This window comes from Microcebus murinus, unplaced genomic scaffold (assembly GCF_040939455.1).
Source record: "Microcebus murinus isolate Inina unplaced genomic scaffold, M.murinus_Inina_mat1.0 scaf005_hap2_Mmur4.0, whole genome shotgun sequence".
Classification (NCBI taxonomy): domain Eukaryota; kingdom Metazoa; phylum Chordata; class Mammalia; order Primates; family Cheirogaleidae; genus Microcebus; species Microcebus murinus.
In genome coordinates this window covers 899808-920214 of record NW_027438951.1, presented here as the reverse complement: position 1 = coordinate 920214, position 20407 = coordinate 899808, and the positions used below count along the sequence as shown (strand labels likewise).

Below are 20407 nucleotides of genomic sequence, written 5' to 3'. Positions count from 1 at the left end.
GAGAACAGGTGTTTCACACAGAAAGGGATTTGATTTAGGGAGGAATTGCAGTGCTGGAGCAACTGGAATCAGGGGTTGCCACTAGAGTTTTGGCTTCACGGTCACACCAGAGCTGCAAAGCAGAGGTTAGGAGACTATTGCTGGCAACACTCACACCTCAGAGCCCACTTCACTCTCATAAGCACTGCAACCATCTGCCTCCTCTCTGTTTTGAAAATCTCACATTAGCGTGTATAATTAGCTAAACCTAATTTACATCCACAAATATAGATTCAAGACAATATTTAATGTCTTTTTTAGATTTCCCACCTCTCCAAATACAAGGATGGTGAAATGAAAATTGAGAGGGAAACTATTTTTTTTTTTTTTTGAGACAAGAGTTTCCCTTTGTTGCCCAGGCTAGAGTGAGTGCCATGGCGTCAGCCTAGCTCACAGCAACCTCAAACTCCTGGGCTCAAACAATCCTCCTGCCTCAGCCTCCTGAGTAGCTGGGACTACAGGCATGTGCCACCATGCCCGGCTAATTTTTTCTATATAATTAGTTGGCCAATTAATTTCTTTATATTTATAGTAGAGACGGAGTCTTGCTCAGGCTGGTTTCGAACTCCTGATCTTGAGCAATCCGCCCGCCTCGGCCTCCCAGAGTGCTAGGATTACAGGCATGAGCCACCCTGCCCAGCCAGAGAAGGAAACTATTACTACATATCCAGCACAGGACACCCTCTCCCGACCAGCTACTCAATATCCACACACTCCCTTGTACATAAAATAAACTTACTATAGCAACAATAACTTATTCACACTAAAACAATGCTATTATATTTTCTATAAACTGAAAAACACTCCCTAAAACAGGAGACCAAAGGTTCCATCAGGCACAGTAGCCATCTCTAAAGGATAATCAGCCAAGTGCCCAGTGGCTCACGCCTGTAAACTCTGGGAGGCCGAGGCGGGAGGATTGCTCAAGGTCAGGAGTTTGAAACCAGCCTGAGCAAGAGCGAGACCCCGTCTGTACTAAAAGTAGAAAGAAATTAATTGGCCAACTAAAAATATATATAAAAAAATTAGCTGGGCATGGTGGCACATGCCTGTAGTCCCAGCTACTCGGGAGGCTGAGGCAGGAGGATCCCTTGAGCCCAGGAGTTTGAGGTTGCTGTGAGCTAGGCTGACACCATGGCACTCTAGCCCGGGCAACAGAGTAAGACTTCTGTCTCAAAAAAAAAAAAAAAAAAAAAAAAAAAGGGATAATCATTCTTCTTCTAGTTCAGATACCATCCCATGTCAATATCCTGTAACCTAAATTAAAACATTACAAAGTTAATCTTATCAAGTGATGTCAATAAAACGTAAAAGGGAGATGAGAAAAGTTTACACACACACAGCTACTAAAATCTTCATTTCTATAATTGGTCATAACACTATAATTGGTGTTTATAACTTCTTTTTTCCACTACCTCCAACCCCCAGCCCTCCAGCCAGGACCTTGGCTGGTCAGAATTCTTTACCTGATGAGTGACCCAAACCGTTATTCCTAACTAGTCTGAATCTTCAGTGGTCGTACCTGGACATGGCATTACTAGGATATGCCCCAGATGATCCCTTGAATTCAAACACAGTACTCCCTAACCCTAGTGTTTAACAGCAATCCTATTTCCTCTTGAGACTCAATGTGAATCATGTGAGCCAGTTCAGTAAGACCCATGGTTTGCCTGTTGATTCAGTGGCCTAAAGAATTTCCAATGGCCAGGTGGCAGTTTTAGCCTGCAATTCAATGAAATCAATATTGCATCCCTTGTGGAAGCATTCCTCTCTTGGGAACAAACACCTCCCAACCAGTAGAAATCACAGTTGTGAGGATTAGAAAAAACACCTCACAGGTGGATTATTAGAAGTTGCTCTGCTGGGCGGGGTGGCTCATGCCTGTAATCCTAGCACTCTGGGAGGCCGAGGCAGGCGGATTGCTCGAGGTCAGGAGTTCGAAACCAGCCTGAGCAAGAGTGAGACCCCCATCTCTACTATAAATAGAAAGAAATTAATTGGCCAACTAATTATATAGAAAAAAATTAGCCGGGCATGGTGGCACATGCCTGTAGTCCCAGCTAGTCTGGAGGCTGGGGCAGGAGGATTGCTTGAGCCCAGGAGTTTGAGGTTGCTGTGAGCTAGGCTGACGCCAGGGCACTCACTCTAGCCTGGGGAACAAAGTGAGACTCAGTCTCAAAAAAAAAAAAAAAAGAAGTTGCTTCTCTCTTGATCCATGGGCCCATGGATTCTGGCTATGCAGAAACAGAACCATATAATGGTCACCTGGGTTTTTTTGTTTGTTTGTTTGTTTATTTTTGAGACAGAGCCTGGCTCTGTTGCCCAGGGGCTAGAGTGCCCTGCTGTCAGCCTAGCTCACAGCAACCTCAAACTCCTGGGCTCAAGCAATCCTTCTGCCTCAGCCTCCTGAGTAGCTGGGACTACAGGCATGCACCACCATTCCCGGCTATTTTTTTCTATATATTTTTAATTGGCCAATTAATTTTATTCTATTTTTAGTAGAGACGGGGGGGGGGGTGTCTCACTCCTGCTCAGGCTGGTTTCGAACTCCTGACCTTAAGGGATCAACCCGCCTCAGCCTCCCAGAGTGCTAGGATTACAGGCGTGAGCCACCATGCCAGGCCTGGTCACTTGTTTAAAATATTTACCTAATCCTGTAAGACAGCACCTCTGCCTTTCAACACATTTTCACCTCACTAGGTTAGTAACTGAGTCTTCAACAGATCCACCATCTTACCATCCTATAGAGACAGGTGCTTCTGAGATACATGGTAAGACTAGTGTAGCTCATAAGCGTAAGCACACTGCCATTTGTCTTTTGCCCTATAATGATTTCCATAGTCAGAAGTGCTGTTATGCTATTGTGAATGTGAATAAGTGGTCCAATAAGTCTGTGCGTGGGAGTGCTAGCAGACATGTAGGTTATAAAAAAGCAAATCCTAAGGGAGGCCAAGGTGGGCAGATTGCTTGAGGTCAGGAGTTCGAAACCAGTCTGAGCAAGAGCGAGACCCCATCTCTACTATAAATAGACAGAAATTAATTGGCCAACTAATATATATATATATAAAATTAGCCGGGCATGGTGGCGTATGCCTGTAGTCCCAGCTACTCGAGAGGCTGAGGCAGGAGGATCGCTTGAGTCCAGGAGTTTGAGGTTGCTGTGAGCTAGGCTGACGCCACCGCACTCACTCTAGCCTGGGCAACAAAGCGAGACTCTGTCTCAAAAAAAAAAAAAAAAAAGAAAGAAAGAAAGAAAAGCAAATCCCTGCCAGGCGCGTTGGCTCACCCCTGTAATCCTAGCACTCTGGGAGGCCGAGGTGGGTGGATTGCTCGAGGTCAAGAGTTCGAAACCAGCCTGAGCAAGAGTGAGACACCGTCTCTACTATAAATAGAAATAAATTAATTGGCCAACTAATATATATATAGAAAAAATAAGCCAGCCATGGTGGCGCATACCTATAGTCCCAGCTACCCGGGAGGCTGAGGCAGTAGGATTGCTTGAGCCTAGGAGATTGAGGTTGCTGTGAGCTAGGCTGACGCCATGGCACTCACTCTAGCCTGGACAACAAAGTGAGACTCTGTCTCAAAAAAAAACCAAATCCCTATACAAAATAAGCACCTATTTGAGTGAGATGGATGTGGTTCAATTTCATCAGTCTTCCACTGGGTAGCTGGCTGGTCCCCTGAGGGAATACTACCATACTGGGTCTCTGCTGTGGGCAGGTTGAGTACTCAGCAGTAGCTGTGGTCATATCAACTTTTTTTTTTTTTTTTTTTGAGACAGAAGTCTCACTTTGTTGCCCAGGCTAGAGTGAGTGCCATGGCGTCAACCTAGCTCACAGCAACCTCAAACTCCTGGGCTCAAGCAATCCTGCTGCCTCAGCCTCCCGAGTAGCTGGGACTACAGGCATGCACCACCCTGCCCAGCTAATTTTTTCTATATATATTAGTTGGCCAATTAATTTCTATTTTTTTTTTTTAGTAGAGATGGGGTCTCGCTCTTGCTCAGGCTAGTTTTGAACTCCTGACCTCAAGCAATCCACCTGCCTCGGCCTCCCAGAGTGCTAGGATTACAGGTGTGAGCCACCGCGCCCCGCCCATATCAACTTTTGCTGGTCTTTGGGAGTCTCACTCATTGTTACTTCTCTTAGCTGTGCTCACATCTCTGTTAAAAAAAAATCCCCTCATTATACTTTCCTTGTTTCATGCCATTGAGTCCACCATTTGCTTCTTTCTGAGACCTTGACCAATATACCTGGACACGGGGAACTCCCTATGACATTATAGATGTGAAATGAAAGTAAGGTTGTTATGTAGCACTAGGGGGCCACAGAGATATGAGACCCACCTGCTCAAGCAACTTTCCTATACCTTCCAGACTTACTCAAGTCTGGTCTCAAATATTCCACTTCCAGTGGATGATCAAGTAGCACCCAATTTATCAGGGACAACTGAAGTTCCTTGGTGCCCCATGGTCAGGCATTCAAATTGCCACAGCCCAGGAGCAAGCCTTCTGTTGATCAAAAGGAAAATACTTCTTTTCTGGTAGAGGGCACAGTTTGCTTCAAACCTCTAGGTGGCTGCTGTATGATTCTCCTATTGAGACTTGCCAGAGGTTCATGTAGTCTCTCGCTCGATATGTCAAAGGCTCTGTGCCTATTGGATCTGCAGGGTCATAAAAGTCAAGTGGCCTGGACTTGTTATAGAGCCTTTTCTTGCCCTAGGTCCCACTGAAAACCTGCAACCCTAGGGATTACTCACTGAATGCATTGGTGTGGCACTCTTAAATGTAGTGTGTGTTGCCTACAAAATCCAAAGAGCCACACCAAATGCTGTACCTCCTTCTGAGTGGTAGGTGTTATGAGGTGCAGCAACTGTTTGAAAGTCCAACATGATTCAGACAATCTAAATACTTCGGCTGGGAGCGGTGGCTCACACTTGTAATCCTAGCACTCAAGGAGACCAAGGTGGATGGATTGCTCGAGGTCAGGACTTTGAAACTAGCCTGAGCAAGAGAAAGACCCTGTCTCTACTATAAATAGAAAGAAATTAATTGGCCAACTAATATATATATAGAAAAAATTAGCCGGGCGTGGTGGTGGCACCTGTAGTCCCAGCTACTTGGGAGGCTGAGGCAGGAGGATTGCTTGAGCCCAGGAGTTTGAGGTTGCTGTGAGCTAGGCTGACACCATGGCACTCTAGACTGAGCAACAGATCTAGCCTGGGCAACAGAATGAGACTTTGTCTCAAAAAAAATAAAAAAATAGGCCGGGCGCGGTGGCTCACGCTTGTAATCCTAGCACTCTGGGAGGCCGAGGCGGGCGGATTGCTCAAGGTCAGGAGTTCAAAACCAGCCTGAGCGAGACCCCGTCTCTACTATAAAAATAGAAAGAAATTAATTGGCCAACTAATATATATATATATATGAAATTAGCCGGGCATGGTGGCTCGTGCCTGTAGTCCCAGCAACTCGGGAGGCTGAGGCAGTAGGATTGCTTGAGCCCAGGAGTTTGAGGTTGCTGTGAGCTAGGCTGACGCCACGGCACTCACTCTAGCCTAGGCAAGAAAGCAAGACTCTGTCTCAAAAAAAATAATAATAATAAAATAAAAAAAAAATAAAAAAATAAAACTTCACTGAGGTTCAGGCTTTTGAATTGGGATTTATCCCCCACCCTCTGGCACACTTATGTCTTAATAAAACATCTGGAAGAGCAGTCCCCAACTTTTTTGGCACCAGGGACTGGTTTCATGAAAGGCAATTTTTCCACAGATGGGAGTGACAAGAGGTGGAGCTCAGGCAGTGAGTAGAAGAAGCTTCTCTCTTTCTCTCTGTCTCTCTCTCCCTCTCCCAGCAAGCCGCTCACCTCCTGCTGTGCATCCCCTGCCTCCACTTTCCACGGACAGGGGTTGGGGGTGAGGGGAGAGGTGGTAGTTGCAGAGCTCTGTGGCCAGGTTCCTAACAGGCCACTGACCAGTATTAGTTTGCAGCCCCAGGGTTGGAGACCAAAGATATAGAATATTTGCTTCCTCTTCATCACCTGGTCCAGTAAGCATAATGTCAGCAGTGCAATGAACCAGCATGATGTTCATGACAAGCAAGTTTCATTCACCCTAGATTCTGACAGTGAGCCAGAGAATACACATAGCCCTGAGGTTGTACTTCTGTTCCTACCAGATGAAAGCAAGCTGCTTCTGATGTTCTCCGCTGACTGGGAAAAAAGAACATTTGTCAGGCTGGGAGCGGTGGCTCATGCCTGTAATCCTAACACTCTGGGAGGCCGAGGCAGGCGGATGGCTCAAGGTCAGGAGTTCGAAACCAGCCTGAGCAAGAGCGAGACCCTCATCTCTACTATAAATAGAAAGAAATTAACTGGCCAACTAATATATATAGAAAAAATTAGCCGGGCATGGTGGCGCATGCCTGTAGTCCCAGCTACTCAGGAGGCTGAGGCAGGAGGATCGCTCAAGCTCAGGAGTTTGAGGTTGCTGTGAGCTAGGCTGACGCCACGGCACTCACTCTAGCCTGGGCAACAAAGTGAGACTCTGTCTCAAAAAAAAAAGAACATTTGTCAGATAAGTAACTGCATACCAGGTGTCAGGGGGCTATGTTGATTTGCTATAGGAAAACAACATCATCTGGAATAGCAACTTAAATTCAAGTCACAACCTGATTAATTTTACAGTTACCCACTATTCATCTCCAGGCTAATCAGGTAGGTTAAATAAAGATGTGATATGAGTAAGCATTCCTGCATCTTTCAGGGTATACTGTTCTCCCTGCCAGATAAATCCAAATTATTCCTTTCAGGAAGACCCATCCTTGCTTCTTGGCACTCCAGCCTGGGGAAAGGAGAGAATTTGAATAACAAGTGGTTTTTGACACGTGGATTCCCTTGTGGCTTCCCCATGTATTATTTATTTAAAATAGGCTTAATTTGGCAGTTCATTAAGTACTATAAATCTTATAACTAGAAGGATTTTTGGAAATAAATTTCCACTATTACAGAAGAGTTTCTATTTCGATTATGTCATGATGAGCAAAGTAGCTATGCATCTAACTTATTTGCTATGAAAAGAAAATTTGAAAAGAAAATTATGGATTATGGACGCACACAGGGAGATATCTACACATATGTATGAAGGCCAATAATGAGGGAAAAGGGCTGCACCTTCCTATATCTCCCACCTCCCATCTACCTCTTGTTCTAATAAATCTATAAAGCATATGAATTAAAGGACTGGAGTGCCATGGTACTGTAAGGCTGGTGGCGGTCCCCCTCCCTTCCCTAGATCAATAAAGAAAAGGCTCAGGAGACCAGAGCCAACAAGGACCTGCCAAGGACGTATGCCCCGCTGAAAACTACCACACCCGGATAAGAAAGTTTTGGCTCCTGGATTTCAAATAATGCCAGGCACTCCTATTTCTCAATGACCACCAAAGGTTGCCCCAGCTCTTCCCACCAAAAGTCCCTAGCCCAGCCCAAACGGTATAAAAGGCCTCACCCCCTTCAAATGGAGGCGACTTCTGGGGCCCCCTCTCTTGGGATCCTAGAATCTCGTCCAGGAGTGCTAAAGCCACGTGGTTTGGCCTCTCTCTCTCTGTTTCTTTCGCTGCCGCCGATGAAAAACCTTACAGGTACCAGTTCAGATAGCTTCTTTTTCCTTATGTAGACATCTATAAAGTGCTTCTTTGAGAGAGAAAGCCATCTAATTTCCATCTGAAATAGGAATTTAACTTTATTATTATCAATAATAGTCTTTCTCACGTCTCATGAGAGAATCCTAACATCACATCCACTATTGTTGTATTTAACCACTTCGGGACTGTGCTCACTGGCTGCAAAGCCTTGCCCACAGCCGGCACTCATAGTCCGCACAATAGTTTGTACTATGCGTGGATGACGAATCTGTTTTACTTTTGTGTGATGAGGAAAGCTTTAAAGCACTGAAAGCTTGTTTTACTTTACAGCTTTACTTGTAATGTAAATCAGAATAGGTAACATATACATATATGTTTTCATTACGTTATTTTTAAATGTTCACAATTTTATTTAGATAAATGAAAAATTAGAAAAGTCATATCATGGCTGTCAGCTAAAGTCGCTGTGCGAGTTCATCTGTGGCTGTCGACTATAGTGACAGTGGTCCCGAAGTGGTTAAAATGGCACAAAATTGTTGTCACAAGTCCAAATCAAAGACTTCTCAAATCATTCTATGAAGCCAATATTACTCTGAAACCAAAACCAGAAAAAGTTAAAAAAAAACTATCAACCAATATACCTCTTGAGTATAGACATAAAAATCCTTAGCAAAATACTAGCAAATAGAATTCACAAATACATAAAAAGAATTACACAATGTGACCAAGTGAGGTTTATCCCAGAGATGCAAGGCTCATTCAATATTTGAAAACCAATCAATTTAAGCCGCTACATTAATAGACAAAAGAAGAAAAGTCACATGATTATATCCAGTTAATCCAGAACAAACATTTGACAGACTCCAAATCCAATTCTTAACAAAAACTCTCAGAAAATTAGGACAAGGATGACTTCCTCCACTTGTTAAAGAACATATACAGGCCGGGCGCGGTGGCTCATGCCCATAATCCTAGCACTCTGGGAGGCCAAGGCGGGCGGATTGCTCGAGGTTAGGAGTTTGAAATCAGCCTGAGCAAGAGTGAGACCCCGTCTCTACTAGAAATAGAAAGAAATTAATTGGCCAATTAATATATATATATAGAAAAAATTAGCCGGGCATAGTGGCGCATGCCTGTAGTCCCAGCTACTTGGGAGGCTGAGGCAGCAGGATTGCTTGAGCCCAGGAGTTTGAGGTTGCTGTGAGCCACGCTGACGCCATGGCACTAACTCCAGCCTGGGCAACAAAGCAAGACTCTGTCTCAAAAAAAATAATAATAAATAAATAAATAAATAAATAAAATAAAGAACATATACAGAATGGCATATACAGGCTCACGCCTGTAATCCTAGCACTCTAGGGGGCCGAGTCGGGCGGATTGCTTGAGGTCAGGAGTTCAAAACCAGCCTGAGCAAGAGTGAGACCCTGTCTCTACTATAAATAGAAATAAATTAATTGACCAACTAAAAATATATATACAAAAAATTATCCGGGCATGGTTAGCCGGGTATGGTGGTGCATGCCTGATGCCTGTAGTCCCAGCTAATCGGGAGGCTGAGGCAGTAGGATTGCTTGAGCCCAGGAGATTGAAGTTGTTGTGAGCTAGGCTGATGCCTCGGCACTCACTCTAGCCTGGGCAACAAAGTGAGACTCTGTCTCAAAAAAAAAAAAAAAAAAAAAAAAAAAGAAAGAAACATATACACAAGACCTGTGGCTGACATCATACTTAATGGTGAAAAACTGGATACTTCCCCCTTACGATTGGGAACAAGGCAAGGATATTCACTTTCACCAATCTAATTCAACATAGTACTAGAAGTTCTATCTAGTGCAATAAGGTGGTAAAAAAAGAGAAAGAAAAGAAACAAAGGCCATATAGATTGTGAAGAAATAGTCTTGATTTGCAGATGACATAATTGTCTTTTTTGTTATTGTTTTGAGACAGAGTCTCGCTCTTTGCACGGGTTAGAGTGCCATGGCATCAGCCTAGCTCACAGCAACATCAAACTCCTGGGCTCAAGCAATCCTTCTGCCTCAGCCTCCCAAGTAGCTGGGACTACAGGCATGCACCACCATGCCCAGCTAATTTTTTGTATGTACTTTTAGTTGGCCAATTAATTTCATTCTATTTTTAGTAGAGACGGGGTCTCACTCTTGCTCAGGCTGATTTCGAACCCCTGACTCCTGCCCTTGAGCAACCCGCCTGCCTCAGCCTCCCAGAGTGCTAGGATTACAGGTGTGAGCCACCATGCCTGGCCGACATAATTGTCTTTATAGAGAATTTCAAGGAATCTACAAAAACAACTCCTATAACTAATAAGTGAGTTTTGCAAGGTTGCTGGATGTAAGACCAACACGTAAATCTCTTTATACAATTTCAAGGTTAATTATAAAGCTACAGTATTCAAGATAGTGTGGTATTAGTGAAAGGACAGACATAGACAAATGGAATGGAATAGAGAGACTAGAAATAGACTCACATAAAACTGGTTTTTGACAAAGGTTCAAAAGCAATTCAGGCCGGGCACGGTGGCTCACGCCTGTAATCCTAGCACTCTGGGAGGCCGAGGCGGGTGGATTGCTCGAGGTCAGGAGTTCAAAACCAGCCTAAGCAAGAGTGAGACCCCGTCTCTACTAAAAATAGAAAGAAATTAATTGGATAACTAAAAATATATATACAAAAAATTAGTCGGGCATGGTGGCACATGCCTGTAGTTCCAGCTACTTGGGAGGCTGAGACAGGAGGATCTCCTGAGCCCAGGAGTTTGAGGTTGCTGTGAGCTAGGTTGACGCCATGGCACTCACTCTAGCCTGGGCAACAAAGTGAGACTCTGTCTCAAAAAAAAAAAAAAAAGCAATTCAGTGGAGGATAGTCTTTTCAACAACTGCAGCAATTGGATGTCCATAGGCAAAACAAAACAAAACATCCTCAACTCAAACCTCACACCTTATATAAAAATTAACTCTAAATAGATACTATATTTAAATGTAAAATGTGAAACTATAAAGCTTTATGAAGACAATATAGAAAACTTTTGGGACCTAGGACCTGGTGATGAGTTCTTAGACATGGCACCTAAAGTACAATCCATAAAAGAAAAAAATCAAGAAATTGGACTTCATCAAAATTAAAACTCTTGGCCGGGCGTGGTGGCTCACCCCTGTAATCCTAGCACTTTGGGAGGCCGAGGCGGGCGGATTGCTCAAGGTCAGGAGTTTGAAACCAGCCTGAGCGAGACCCCGTCTCTACCAAAAATAGAAATAAGCCAGGCCCGGTGGCTCTCGCCTGTAATCCTAGCACTCTGGGAGGCTGAGGCGGGCGGATCGCTCGAGGTCAGGAGTTTGAAACCAGCCTGAGCAAGAGCAAGACCCCGTCTCTACTATAAATAGAAAGAAATTAATTGGCCAACTAATATATATAGAAAATTAGCCGGGCATGGTGGCGCATGCCTGTAGTCCCAGCTACTCGGGAGGCTGAGGCAGCAGGATCGCTCAAGCTCAGGAGTTTGAGGTTGCTGTGAGCTAGGCTGACGCCATGGCACTCACTCTAGCCTGGTCAACAAGCGAGACTCTGTCTCAAAAAAAAAAAATAGAAATAAATTAATTGACCAGCTAAAAATATATATACAAAAAATTAGCCGGGCATGGTGGCGCATGCCTGTAGTCCCAGCTACTCGGGAGGCTGAGGCAGTAGGATCGCTGAGCCCTGGAGATTGAGGTTGCTGTGAGCTAGGCTGACGCCACGGCACTCACTCTAGCCTGGGCAACAAAGTGAGACTCTGTCTCAAAAAAAAAAAAAATTAAAACTCTTGCTCTGCAAAATACCTTGTTCAGAGCATAAAAACAAGCTACAGACTGGGAGAAAGTGTCTGCAAGCCATATACCTAACAAAGGACTCATATCAAGAATATATAAAGAGGCCAGGTATGGTGGCTCACACAACAGTCCTAGCACTGTTGGGGGGGCAAGGCAGATAGATTGTTTGAGCGCAGGAATTCGAGACCAGCCTGAGCAAGAATGAGACCTGTCTCTACTAAAAATAAAAGAGATTAGCTGAACACTAAAAATAAACATAGAAAAAATTAGCCAGGCAGGGTGGTGCATGCCTGTAGTCCTAGCTACTTGGGAGGCTGAGGCAAGAGGATTGCTTGAGCCCAGGAGTTTGAGGTTGCTGTGAGCTAGGCTGACGCCACGGCACTCTAGCCCAGGCAACAGAGTGAGACTCTTTCTCAAAAAAAAAACCAAAAAAAAAAAAAACCCTAATAATCCAATTAGGAAATAGACAAGGCCGGGCATGGTGGCTCGCCTGTAATCCTAGCACTCCGGAAGGCCAAGGCCGGCGGATTGCTCGAGGTCAGGAGTTCGAAACCAGCCTGAGCCAGAGCGAGACCCCATCTCTACTATAAATAGAAAGAAATTAATTGGCCAACTAATATATATAGAAAAAATTAGCCGGGCATGGTGGCGCATGCCTGTAGTCCCAGCTACTCGGGAGGCTGAGGCAGCAGGATTGCTTAAGCCCAGGAGTTTGAGGTTGCTGTGAGCTAGACTGACGCCACGGCACTCTAGCCTGGGCAACAAAGCAAGACTCTGTCTAAAAAAAAAAAAGAAGAAGAAAAGAAAAAGAAAATAGACAAAAGATGAAGAGGCATTTCATGAAGAGGATGTACAGAGGGCAGATAAGCACATCAAAAGATGTTCAACATCATTAGCTATTAGAGAAGTGTGTATTAAAATCACAAGGAGATACCACTACCTACTTATCAGAATGGCTAAAAAAAAAAAAAAATCAGCAGAATTCCCACATTGATTTACTGACCTATGGAATGAGGCCATCATGGTGGAAAGGCCCAAGTGGAAATCCCTAGAGCTTCCCCTTCTCACCAAAGTGTAAATCAAATGAAATGCCACATACTTAGGGGGCAATTTCAGAAATTAGTTCTATCATCACAGACTTGGAAAATACATGGAAGGAAATTCCTATCACACTCCCATTTAATTCATCAGTCTGGCCTGCACAACAGTTGGTTAGGTCTTGGTGAATGTAGCAGTTTTAAACCAGGGCTCCAAAATTCTTTGACACTTTTCCCATTGAAAGGTGGGGCCAATGTTACCTCCCATTGAACCTCAGCAAGCTTGTGACTACTTCAACCATAGAATACACCAGAAGTGATGCTATGAGATTCCAAGGCCAAGTCATAAAAGGGGATGTAGCTTTATGCCTTAGTCACTCTAACACTTGCTTTGGAGCCCTGAGCCACCAAGTATAGAGTCCAAATACTCTAAGGCTGCCATGCTGTAAGGAAGTCTAAACCACATGGAGAGGCCATGTGTAGTAGATGTGCCAGTTCTAGCAGAACCTGACCTTGCAGCCATCTCAATGCAAGCAACAGGAATGTTCATGAAGAGCTTCCCAGAAGATTATAGCTTCCAGCCATCTCATCACTGGTAGTCATCCACTCATCTGAGACAAGGCCTCAGACATTATGGAGCAAATAGAAACCATTCCCATTGTGTGCTGTCTGAATTCCTAATCTGAAGAACCTGTCAGAACAATGAAATGGTTGTTTAATGTCACTAACTTTGGGGATGGTTTGTTGTGCAGCAGTAAAAACAAAAACTTGTGGACATTAAATAATTATGGATTACTGTAAGCTTCATCAGGTGGTTATTTCAATTGCTGCTGCAGTTTCAGATGTGGTCTATTTGCTGTAACAATTTCATACGTTTTCCAACATTTTGCATACAGCTGTTGATCTGGCCAATGATAAAATGACCTGTTGAAAATTCTTCCATGTTGCTAGTTGGGACACAAAACCTTGTGAAGTTGGAGTGCTAGCCTACAGAATTTGGAATAAACTATGAGCCAGAGACTATTAAATAGTGAAGTTTTTCTCATAGGTAGAATATAAAGGGGTCTGGAAAGCAGAGTTGAGGTGGGGAATGACGTATCTCACAGGTGTGCTGAATGGTCTGCCTTTAGAATTTTTGCTTCTCAACCTCGTGATTTTGGACCTGGCCGGTTTAGACTCTAGTACTGAAAAAAAATACATTTCCACTTAGAGACATGAGAATTGCTCCACTAACTTGGAAACTGAGAGCCACTTGGCCATTTCTGGTTCCTTATGCCATTACCCACCCTTGCCTTCTCCAGCCAACTTCTAACTCATTGGCCAGAACTGTGTCACATGGCCACCATAATTGCAAGAGAGACCAGTAAAGGATGTAACAAAGGATCTGACAGGCTTAGAGCAACTATGACTCATCCCCTGTTGCTGGGCACAGTGCTATCCTGAAGAAAGCTGGGGCCTTATTACTAAAGAAGAGGAAAGAGATGGTTATTAGATAGCCAACTAAAAGTGTTTAGCACACATGACTATCAAAACATTTTAAAACCAGTCAAAACCCTATAGGACCCGAGGGCAGGAGAGCATCTATGAGAAGACATAACGTGAAGAGCTTATGATTTTTTTTTTCTTTTGAGACAGTATCACTGTGTTGCCCAGGCTAGAGTGCCGTGGCGTCAGCCTAGCTCACAGCAACCTCAAACTCCTGGGCTCAAGAGATCCTCCTGCCTCAGCCTCCCAAGTAGCTGGGACTACAGGCACGTGCCACCATGCCCAGCTAATTTTTTCTCTATATTTTTAGTTGGCCAATTAATTTCTTTCTATTTTTAGTAGAGACAGGGTCTCATTCTTGCTCAGACTGGTTTCAATCTCCTGACATTGAGTGATCCTACCACCTTGGCCTCCCAGAGTGCTAGGATTACAGGCATCAGCCACCATGCCCCGCCAAGAGCTTATGTTGTTAGGAGCTTTTCTCTTGGATTATAAGAAGACTGTAAGAGAATTTAATGGTGTAACTTTGTGTGGAGTGGTGCTGTGGAAGAGAGAGGTGAAAAAATTTTGAGGCCTATCCTTAATGTCAATGGAAAAAAAGCCAAAGTCTGCAAAATAATTTTAAAGATATTTATTCTGAGCCAAATTTGAGGACCATGACCCAGAGCCACTGCCAAGAGGCCTTGGGCAAGTGGACTCACTGTGGCTGGGTTACAGTTTGGTTTTTATACATTTTAGAGACAAGGGTTATGGGTAAAGCCATCAATCAATGTGTGGGAGGCAGACATTGGTTTGGCCCAAAAAGGAGGGCCATCTCCAAGGGGGGGCTTACAGATTATAGGTGGGTTTAAAGATTCTTTAGATTGTAATTGGCTAAAGACATGAAGCTTTGTCTAAAGACCTGGAATGTTTTAACATAAACTGTTTACCAGAGATAAGCCACCATTTGTTGCAAATTGTGGGCCTACAGGTTTGTCTTGCATACCCTTAGGCCTGTTAATGGGTTACAAAGGAAGTCTCCAAGAAAGGAGGGGGGCATGATAAGGCATGTCTGACCTCCCTCCTCCTGACAGGCAACTTTGCCCTTGAATATTCCTTTGGCCACGAGGGGGTCCATTCAGTCAGCTGGTGGGGAGGGGGTGAGCATTTTAGTTCACATTAATGTTCACTCATCCCGTGCACACATTTATTCTCATTTTTGCACATATTATATCCATTATTTAAACCTGTTCTTTATTGTGTCCAAGAGCCCATAATACCCTTCTAATAATAAGAATCAACTTCTTTTACTTGCAAACAAAGTATTAATATTTCTGCCTGGTATAAGATTTGATACCAGAAGCAAAGTCTTCCATGTAATAAATTCTCAGACAAATGTGAGAATTTTGTTTCTGTTATCTGGCCAGATGTGGTGAAAACAATGTGGTGAAAAATATTCTCGGATGGGAATCTAATAGCCTACAATATATATTAGCAAAATAGCTCCTTAAATTTTTGGCTGTTCTCACCTGAAATCCATTGTCCCTTGCAGCTACAGCTCTGGGATAAGCTTCAGTGTCCAGCCAGGCACCACCTTCACATGAACCTACATTCCAGCATCTATACCAATAACACATCCTGATTTAAAATTATCTTCTTCCCTGTTGGGCCAAGAACCTTCAAATATCATTTACATAAATATTGCCCGTTTACTGGGACATATTTGCAAACTCATACTATTGTTTTCACAAGCAAGCTTACTCCTGCTGCATTTGACTTTGTAAATTGTTCCCTCCAGGCAATGCAGAGGTTAACTGTAGCTAGAGGTTTGGAGGCAGGGTGAGACAGCTGAAGGGATGGGTGTGACTGAGGGGAAATGTGCTTTCTTTCCCCAGCTAATTCCCTCAGGAGAGTAATGGAATCTTCAATCAGACAAAGAATTTGGGGTTGTTAAACAATGGAGGCTAAGTAGGAGTTGGGGATTCTCCTGTTTATTCTGTGAACTAAAATGCTCACCCCCTCCCCACCAGCTGACTGAATGGACCCCCTTGTGGCCAAAGGAATATTCAAGGGCAAAGTTGCCTGTCAGGAGGAGGGAGGTCAGACATGCCTTATCATGCCCCCCTCCTTTCTTGGAGACTTCCTTTGTAACCCATTAACAGGCCTAAGGGTATGCAAGACAAACCTGTAGGCCCACAATTTGCAACAAATGGTGGCTTATCTCTGGTAAACAGTTTATGTTAAAACATTCCAGGTCTTTAGACAAAGCTTCATGTCTTTAGCCAATTACAATCTAAAGAATCTTTAAACCCACCTATAATCTGTAAGCCCCCCCCCCCCTTGGAGATGGCCCTCCTTTTTGGGCCAAACCAATGTCTGCCTCCCACACATTGATTGATGGCTTTACCCATAACCCTTGTCTCTAAAATGTATAAAAACCAAACTGTAGGCCAGGCGAGGTGGCTCGCGCCTGTAATCCTAGCTCTTGGGAGGCCGAGGCGGGCGGATTGCTCAAGGTCAGGAGTTCAAAACCAGCCTGAACAAGAGCGAGACCCCGTCTCTACTATAAATAGAAAGAAATTAATTGGCCAACTGATATATATAAAAAATTAGCCGGGCATGGTGGCTCATGCCTGTAGTCCCAGCTACTCGGGAGGCTGAGGCAGAAGGATCGCTGAAGCCCAGGAGTTTGAGGTTGCTGTGAGCTAGGCTGACGCCATGGCACTCACTCTAGCCTGGACAACAAAGTGAGACTCTGTCTCAAAAAAAAAAAAACAAAACAAAACAAAAAAAAAAAACCAAACTGTAACCCAGCCACAGTGAGTCCACTTGCCCAAGGCCTCTTGGCAGTGGCTCTGGGTCATGGTCCTCAAATTTAGCTCAGAATAAATATCTTTAAAATTATTTTCCAGATTTTGGCTTTTTTCCGTTGACAATTTCCATTTCAAATCTCAGAGTTCTATGCTTTTCTGATCATTGCTCAGGTCTATTGTACTAAGAGACCTGACAAGGCTGTGAATTCACTGACTTTTATAATTTGGGAAGGTGACAGATCAGAATATATATAAAAGTTTCGTTTTGGGTTATCTTATTCTTGTGGCTGTAAGAGATAAGTAATTCCTTAAGCATTGTTATAGAAATTCCCTAGGGTTCTGTACATGGCCTGAACCAAAAATTTAAGGAATCTGATTGTAATTTAAACTATCCAAAATAGCAAGGAGCATCCATCCTATGCCATAATTCTTGAAATCTTGTGCAACCATCACTACAATGTAATTTTAAAAGAAACCCTCTAACCATTAGCAGTCGTTCCCCATATTCATTCCCTTAAACCTCCTAGGAAAGGCAACCACTTACCTGCTTACTCTTTCTAGATTTACCTATTTTGCCTAGTTCATATAAATGGAATCATACAATATGTAGCCTTTTGTGTTTGACTTCTTTCATTTAGCACAATGCTTTCAAGGTTCATCCATGTTGTGCTATGTATCAGTACTTCATTCTTTTTTTATGGCCAAATAATAGTCTATTGTATTGATAGACTGTAGGGCAGAGGAATTTGTAGGACAGAGGAAGGGCAGAGGAATTCTTCTACTTGTCGGGAATTCACTTGGGTGGGGCAATGAGCTAACGGCAAACCTTTGCTTCTGGTCATTGCTTGCTTGCTACACCGCTGTAAGGGGAATTATGGGATGAGGCCATTGAAGCACGGGCAACTGGCCTATCAGGCAATAGAGGGCAACCAACCCACCAATTATTTCAAAAGGCAATAGTGGGCAACCAATCATTTTAAAGGTCAACGCATGATCCATGCGTAGTCGGATTGTGCGCAGCTTGTGCACCGTTGTTCCGGTCGGGGTCCTTGCCTGTGAGAGTGGCCACTGCGTTGGTGCTCTGGGGCTTGGACCCTGGCTAGCCAGAAAATAAACCTCCTCTTGTGTGATTGCATCCTCGATGTCTCTGCTTTTCTGTCCGGTGGGGCTGTGGAAGGTCGGTCCCTAACAAGACCACATTTTGTTTATCCATTCATCTTTTTTTTTTTTAACTTTCCCACTGAAACCTTTTATTCTATTTTTGTTGATGCTTAAGGAAAACAGCTTTGCCTATAACTCACTGTGGCCTGGACTTAAGATACCAACTTGTAGTAGGCCAATTAGGAAAGAGGCCAAACTGCATTCTTCTTAGGCATTCAGTTGATAAATGACACTTAACTGTTGATTTTTTTCATATAATCTTTAACAAGAACTCATAAGTTGCATTGATTATGCCCCAAGAGATGAGGGACGGATGGTAATTCAGATGGGCACCCCTGAAAAGATTTGTCAGTTTCCTGTCCCATTCTAGCCAGATTTTTTTACCTTGGGGAAAGACTGAAATTCCCCACCAATCTGAGACTGTATGTGAGTTTTTACAACATTAACTGGAAAAAACAAGAATCCCAACATGGCACCCAATAGACCTCCACAGATAAAATCGTTGATCAAATTAGCACTGTGAGACATTGCAGTAGGCAGATGCTCATTAATGGGACCTCGAAGGCCAAAAAAAAAAGACATTGCTGAGTCCATTGCGGAAAAGAATGGGCACCAACCCTCGATAATACTCTCTAACTCTAATTCCATGGCATTTTAGTGTCTTGAAAGCCTGATAAGTGTTTGTAAATTTGTCATGATGCTTGTGATCTTGAAGCAATGTCTGAATTATTTCTAATGGAGTGAAAATTGCTTCTGTTGTCCCTGCCAGTACTGCTGCCACGCTGCGGGTTGCAAACTCTGGAGCACTGACATGCTTGCGGAGAAGGCAGGATAAATCCTCATACAGACCAAACATAAGTGCCAGTGTGGTTGTTTTTTGCATTTACCTGGGAAGCATTCCGAGATATAAGTTTCGAAATCCATCCCTCCTCAACTGAAGTATCGCATCCTGGGTTTTGATGCCATATAGCTGTTGCCAAAAAAGGACCTTCTGAACAGGAAATGTGATTGGTACATTGTTGAAAGCTGCACAGCAGCCACACAACTAATGCTTCATTTCACCAACATTTGTAATGTGAGGTGATACATCTTGTTTTGAAGATTTTAGAATTGGTAGCCTCTTTTCATGAGCTTCTGAATCCATTATGTTGCTTAAGATTTTTAATCTTCATGAAGAATCTTTTTTTTTTTTTTTTTTTTTAGACAGAGTCTCGCTTTGTTGCCCAGGCTAGAGTGAGTGCCATGGCGTCAGCCTAGCTCACAGCAACCTCAAACTCCTGGGCTCAAGCAATCCTCCTGCCTCAGCCTCCCAAGTAGCTGGGACTACAGGCATTCGCCACCATGTCCCGCCTAATTTTTTGTATATATATATTAGTTGGCCAATTACTTTCTTTCTATTTATAGTAGAGATGGGGGTCTCGCTCTTGCTCAGGCTGGTTTCGAACTCCTGACCCCGAGCAATCCGCCCGCCTCGGCCTCCCAGAGAGCTAGGATTACAGGCGTGAGCCACCGCGCCCGGCCAAGAATCTTTTTTAACATGTAATACCATCTGGGCTTGGTGTTTTGCTGGATGACAGCTTTTTGATAATTTTCCCAATTTCTTCCATTGTTATTGGTCTGTTAGGTTCTTTCTTCTGGAATCAATATTGATAATTGCATTTCACATCTCACCGGGCATCTTGCAAGACCGGGAGCGAACCAGCCAGCAAGCCTGCACCCGCACAGGCCCAGACCATGACCGATCCCGGTCTTTTTTTTTTTTTTTTTTTTTTTGAGACAGAGTCTCCCTTTGTTGCCCAGGCTAGAGTGAGTGCCGTGGCATCAGCCTAGCTCACAGCAACCTCAAACTCCTGGGCTCAAGCAATCCTCCTGCCTCAGCCTCCTGATTAGCTGGGACTACAGGCATGCGCCACCATGCCCGGCTAATTTTTTCTATATATATTAGTTGGCCAATTAATTTCTATTTTTAGTAGAGATGGGTCTCGCTCAGGCTGGTTTCCAACTCCTGACCTCGAGCAATCTGCCCACCTGGAGCAATCCGCCCACCTCAGCCTCCCAGAGTGCTAGGATTACAGGAGTGAGCCACCGTGCACAGCCATATCCTTTTATCTTTTGATGAACATTTGGGTTATTTCCACTTTTTGGCTATTGTGAATAATACTTCTATGAACATATGTGCACAAGTATTTGTTTAAACACCTGTTTTCAATTCTTTTGAGTCTATACCTAGAGAATTGCTGAGTCATATGGTAACTCTGTTTCACCTTTTGGGGAATTGCCATAATTGTCCTCAGTCCTCAAGTCAGGAAGCACCTGTGGGAATTTCTACAGCTGCCAATTGTGTTTATTCCAATTATAAATTCAAGAACTGGGGAGAGAACCACAGGGTGGCCAACAGTGAGAGAGACGTGGGTTAAAACTTCACTCCTGACCAGTGCA

At 43.8% G+C, this 20407-nt stretch overlaps 1 pseudogene; it reads right to left on the bottom strand.

The window, feature by feature from the left end:
• Nucleotides 1-18218: 18218 nt before the first annotated feature.
• LOC105858873 (mitochondrial nicotinamide adenine dinucleotide transporter SLC25A51-like) lies at nt 18219-19704 on the bottom strand (annotated as a pseudogene).
• Between the last annotated feature and the right edge of the window lie 703 nt (nt 19705-20407).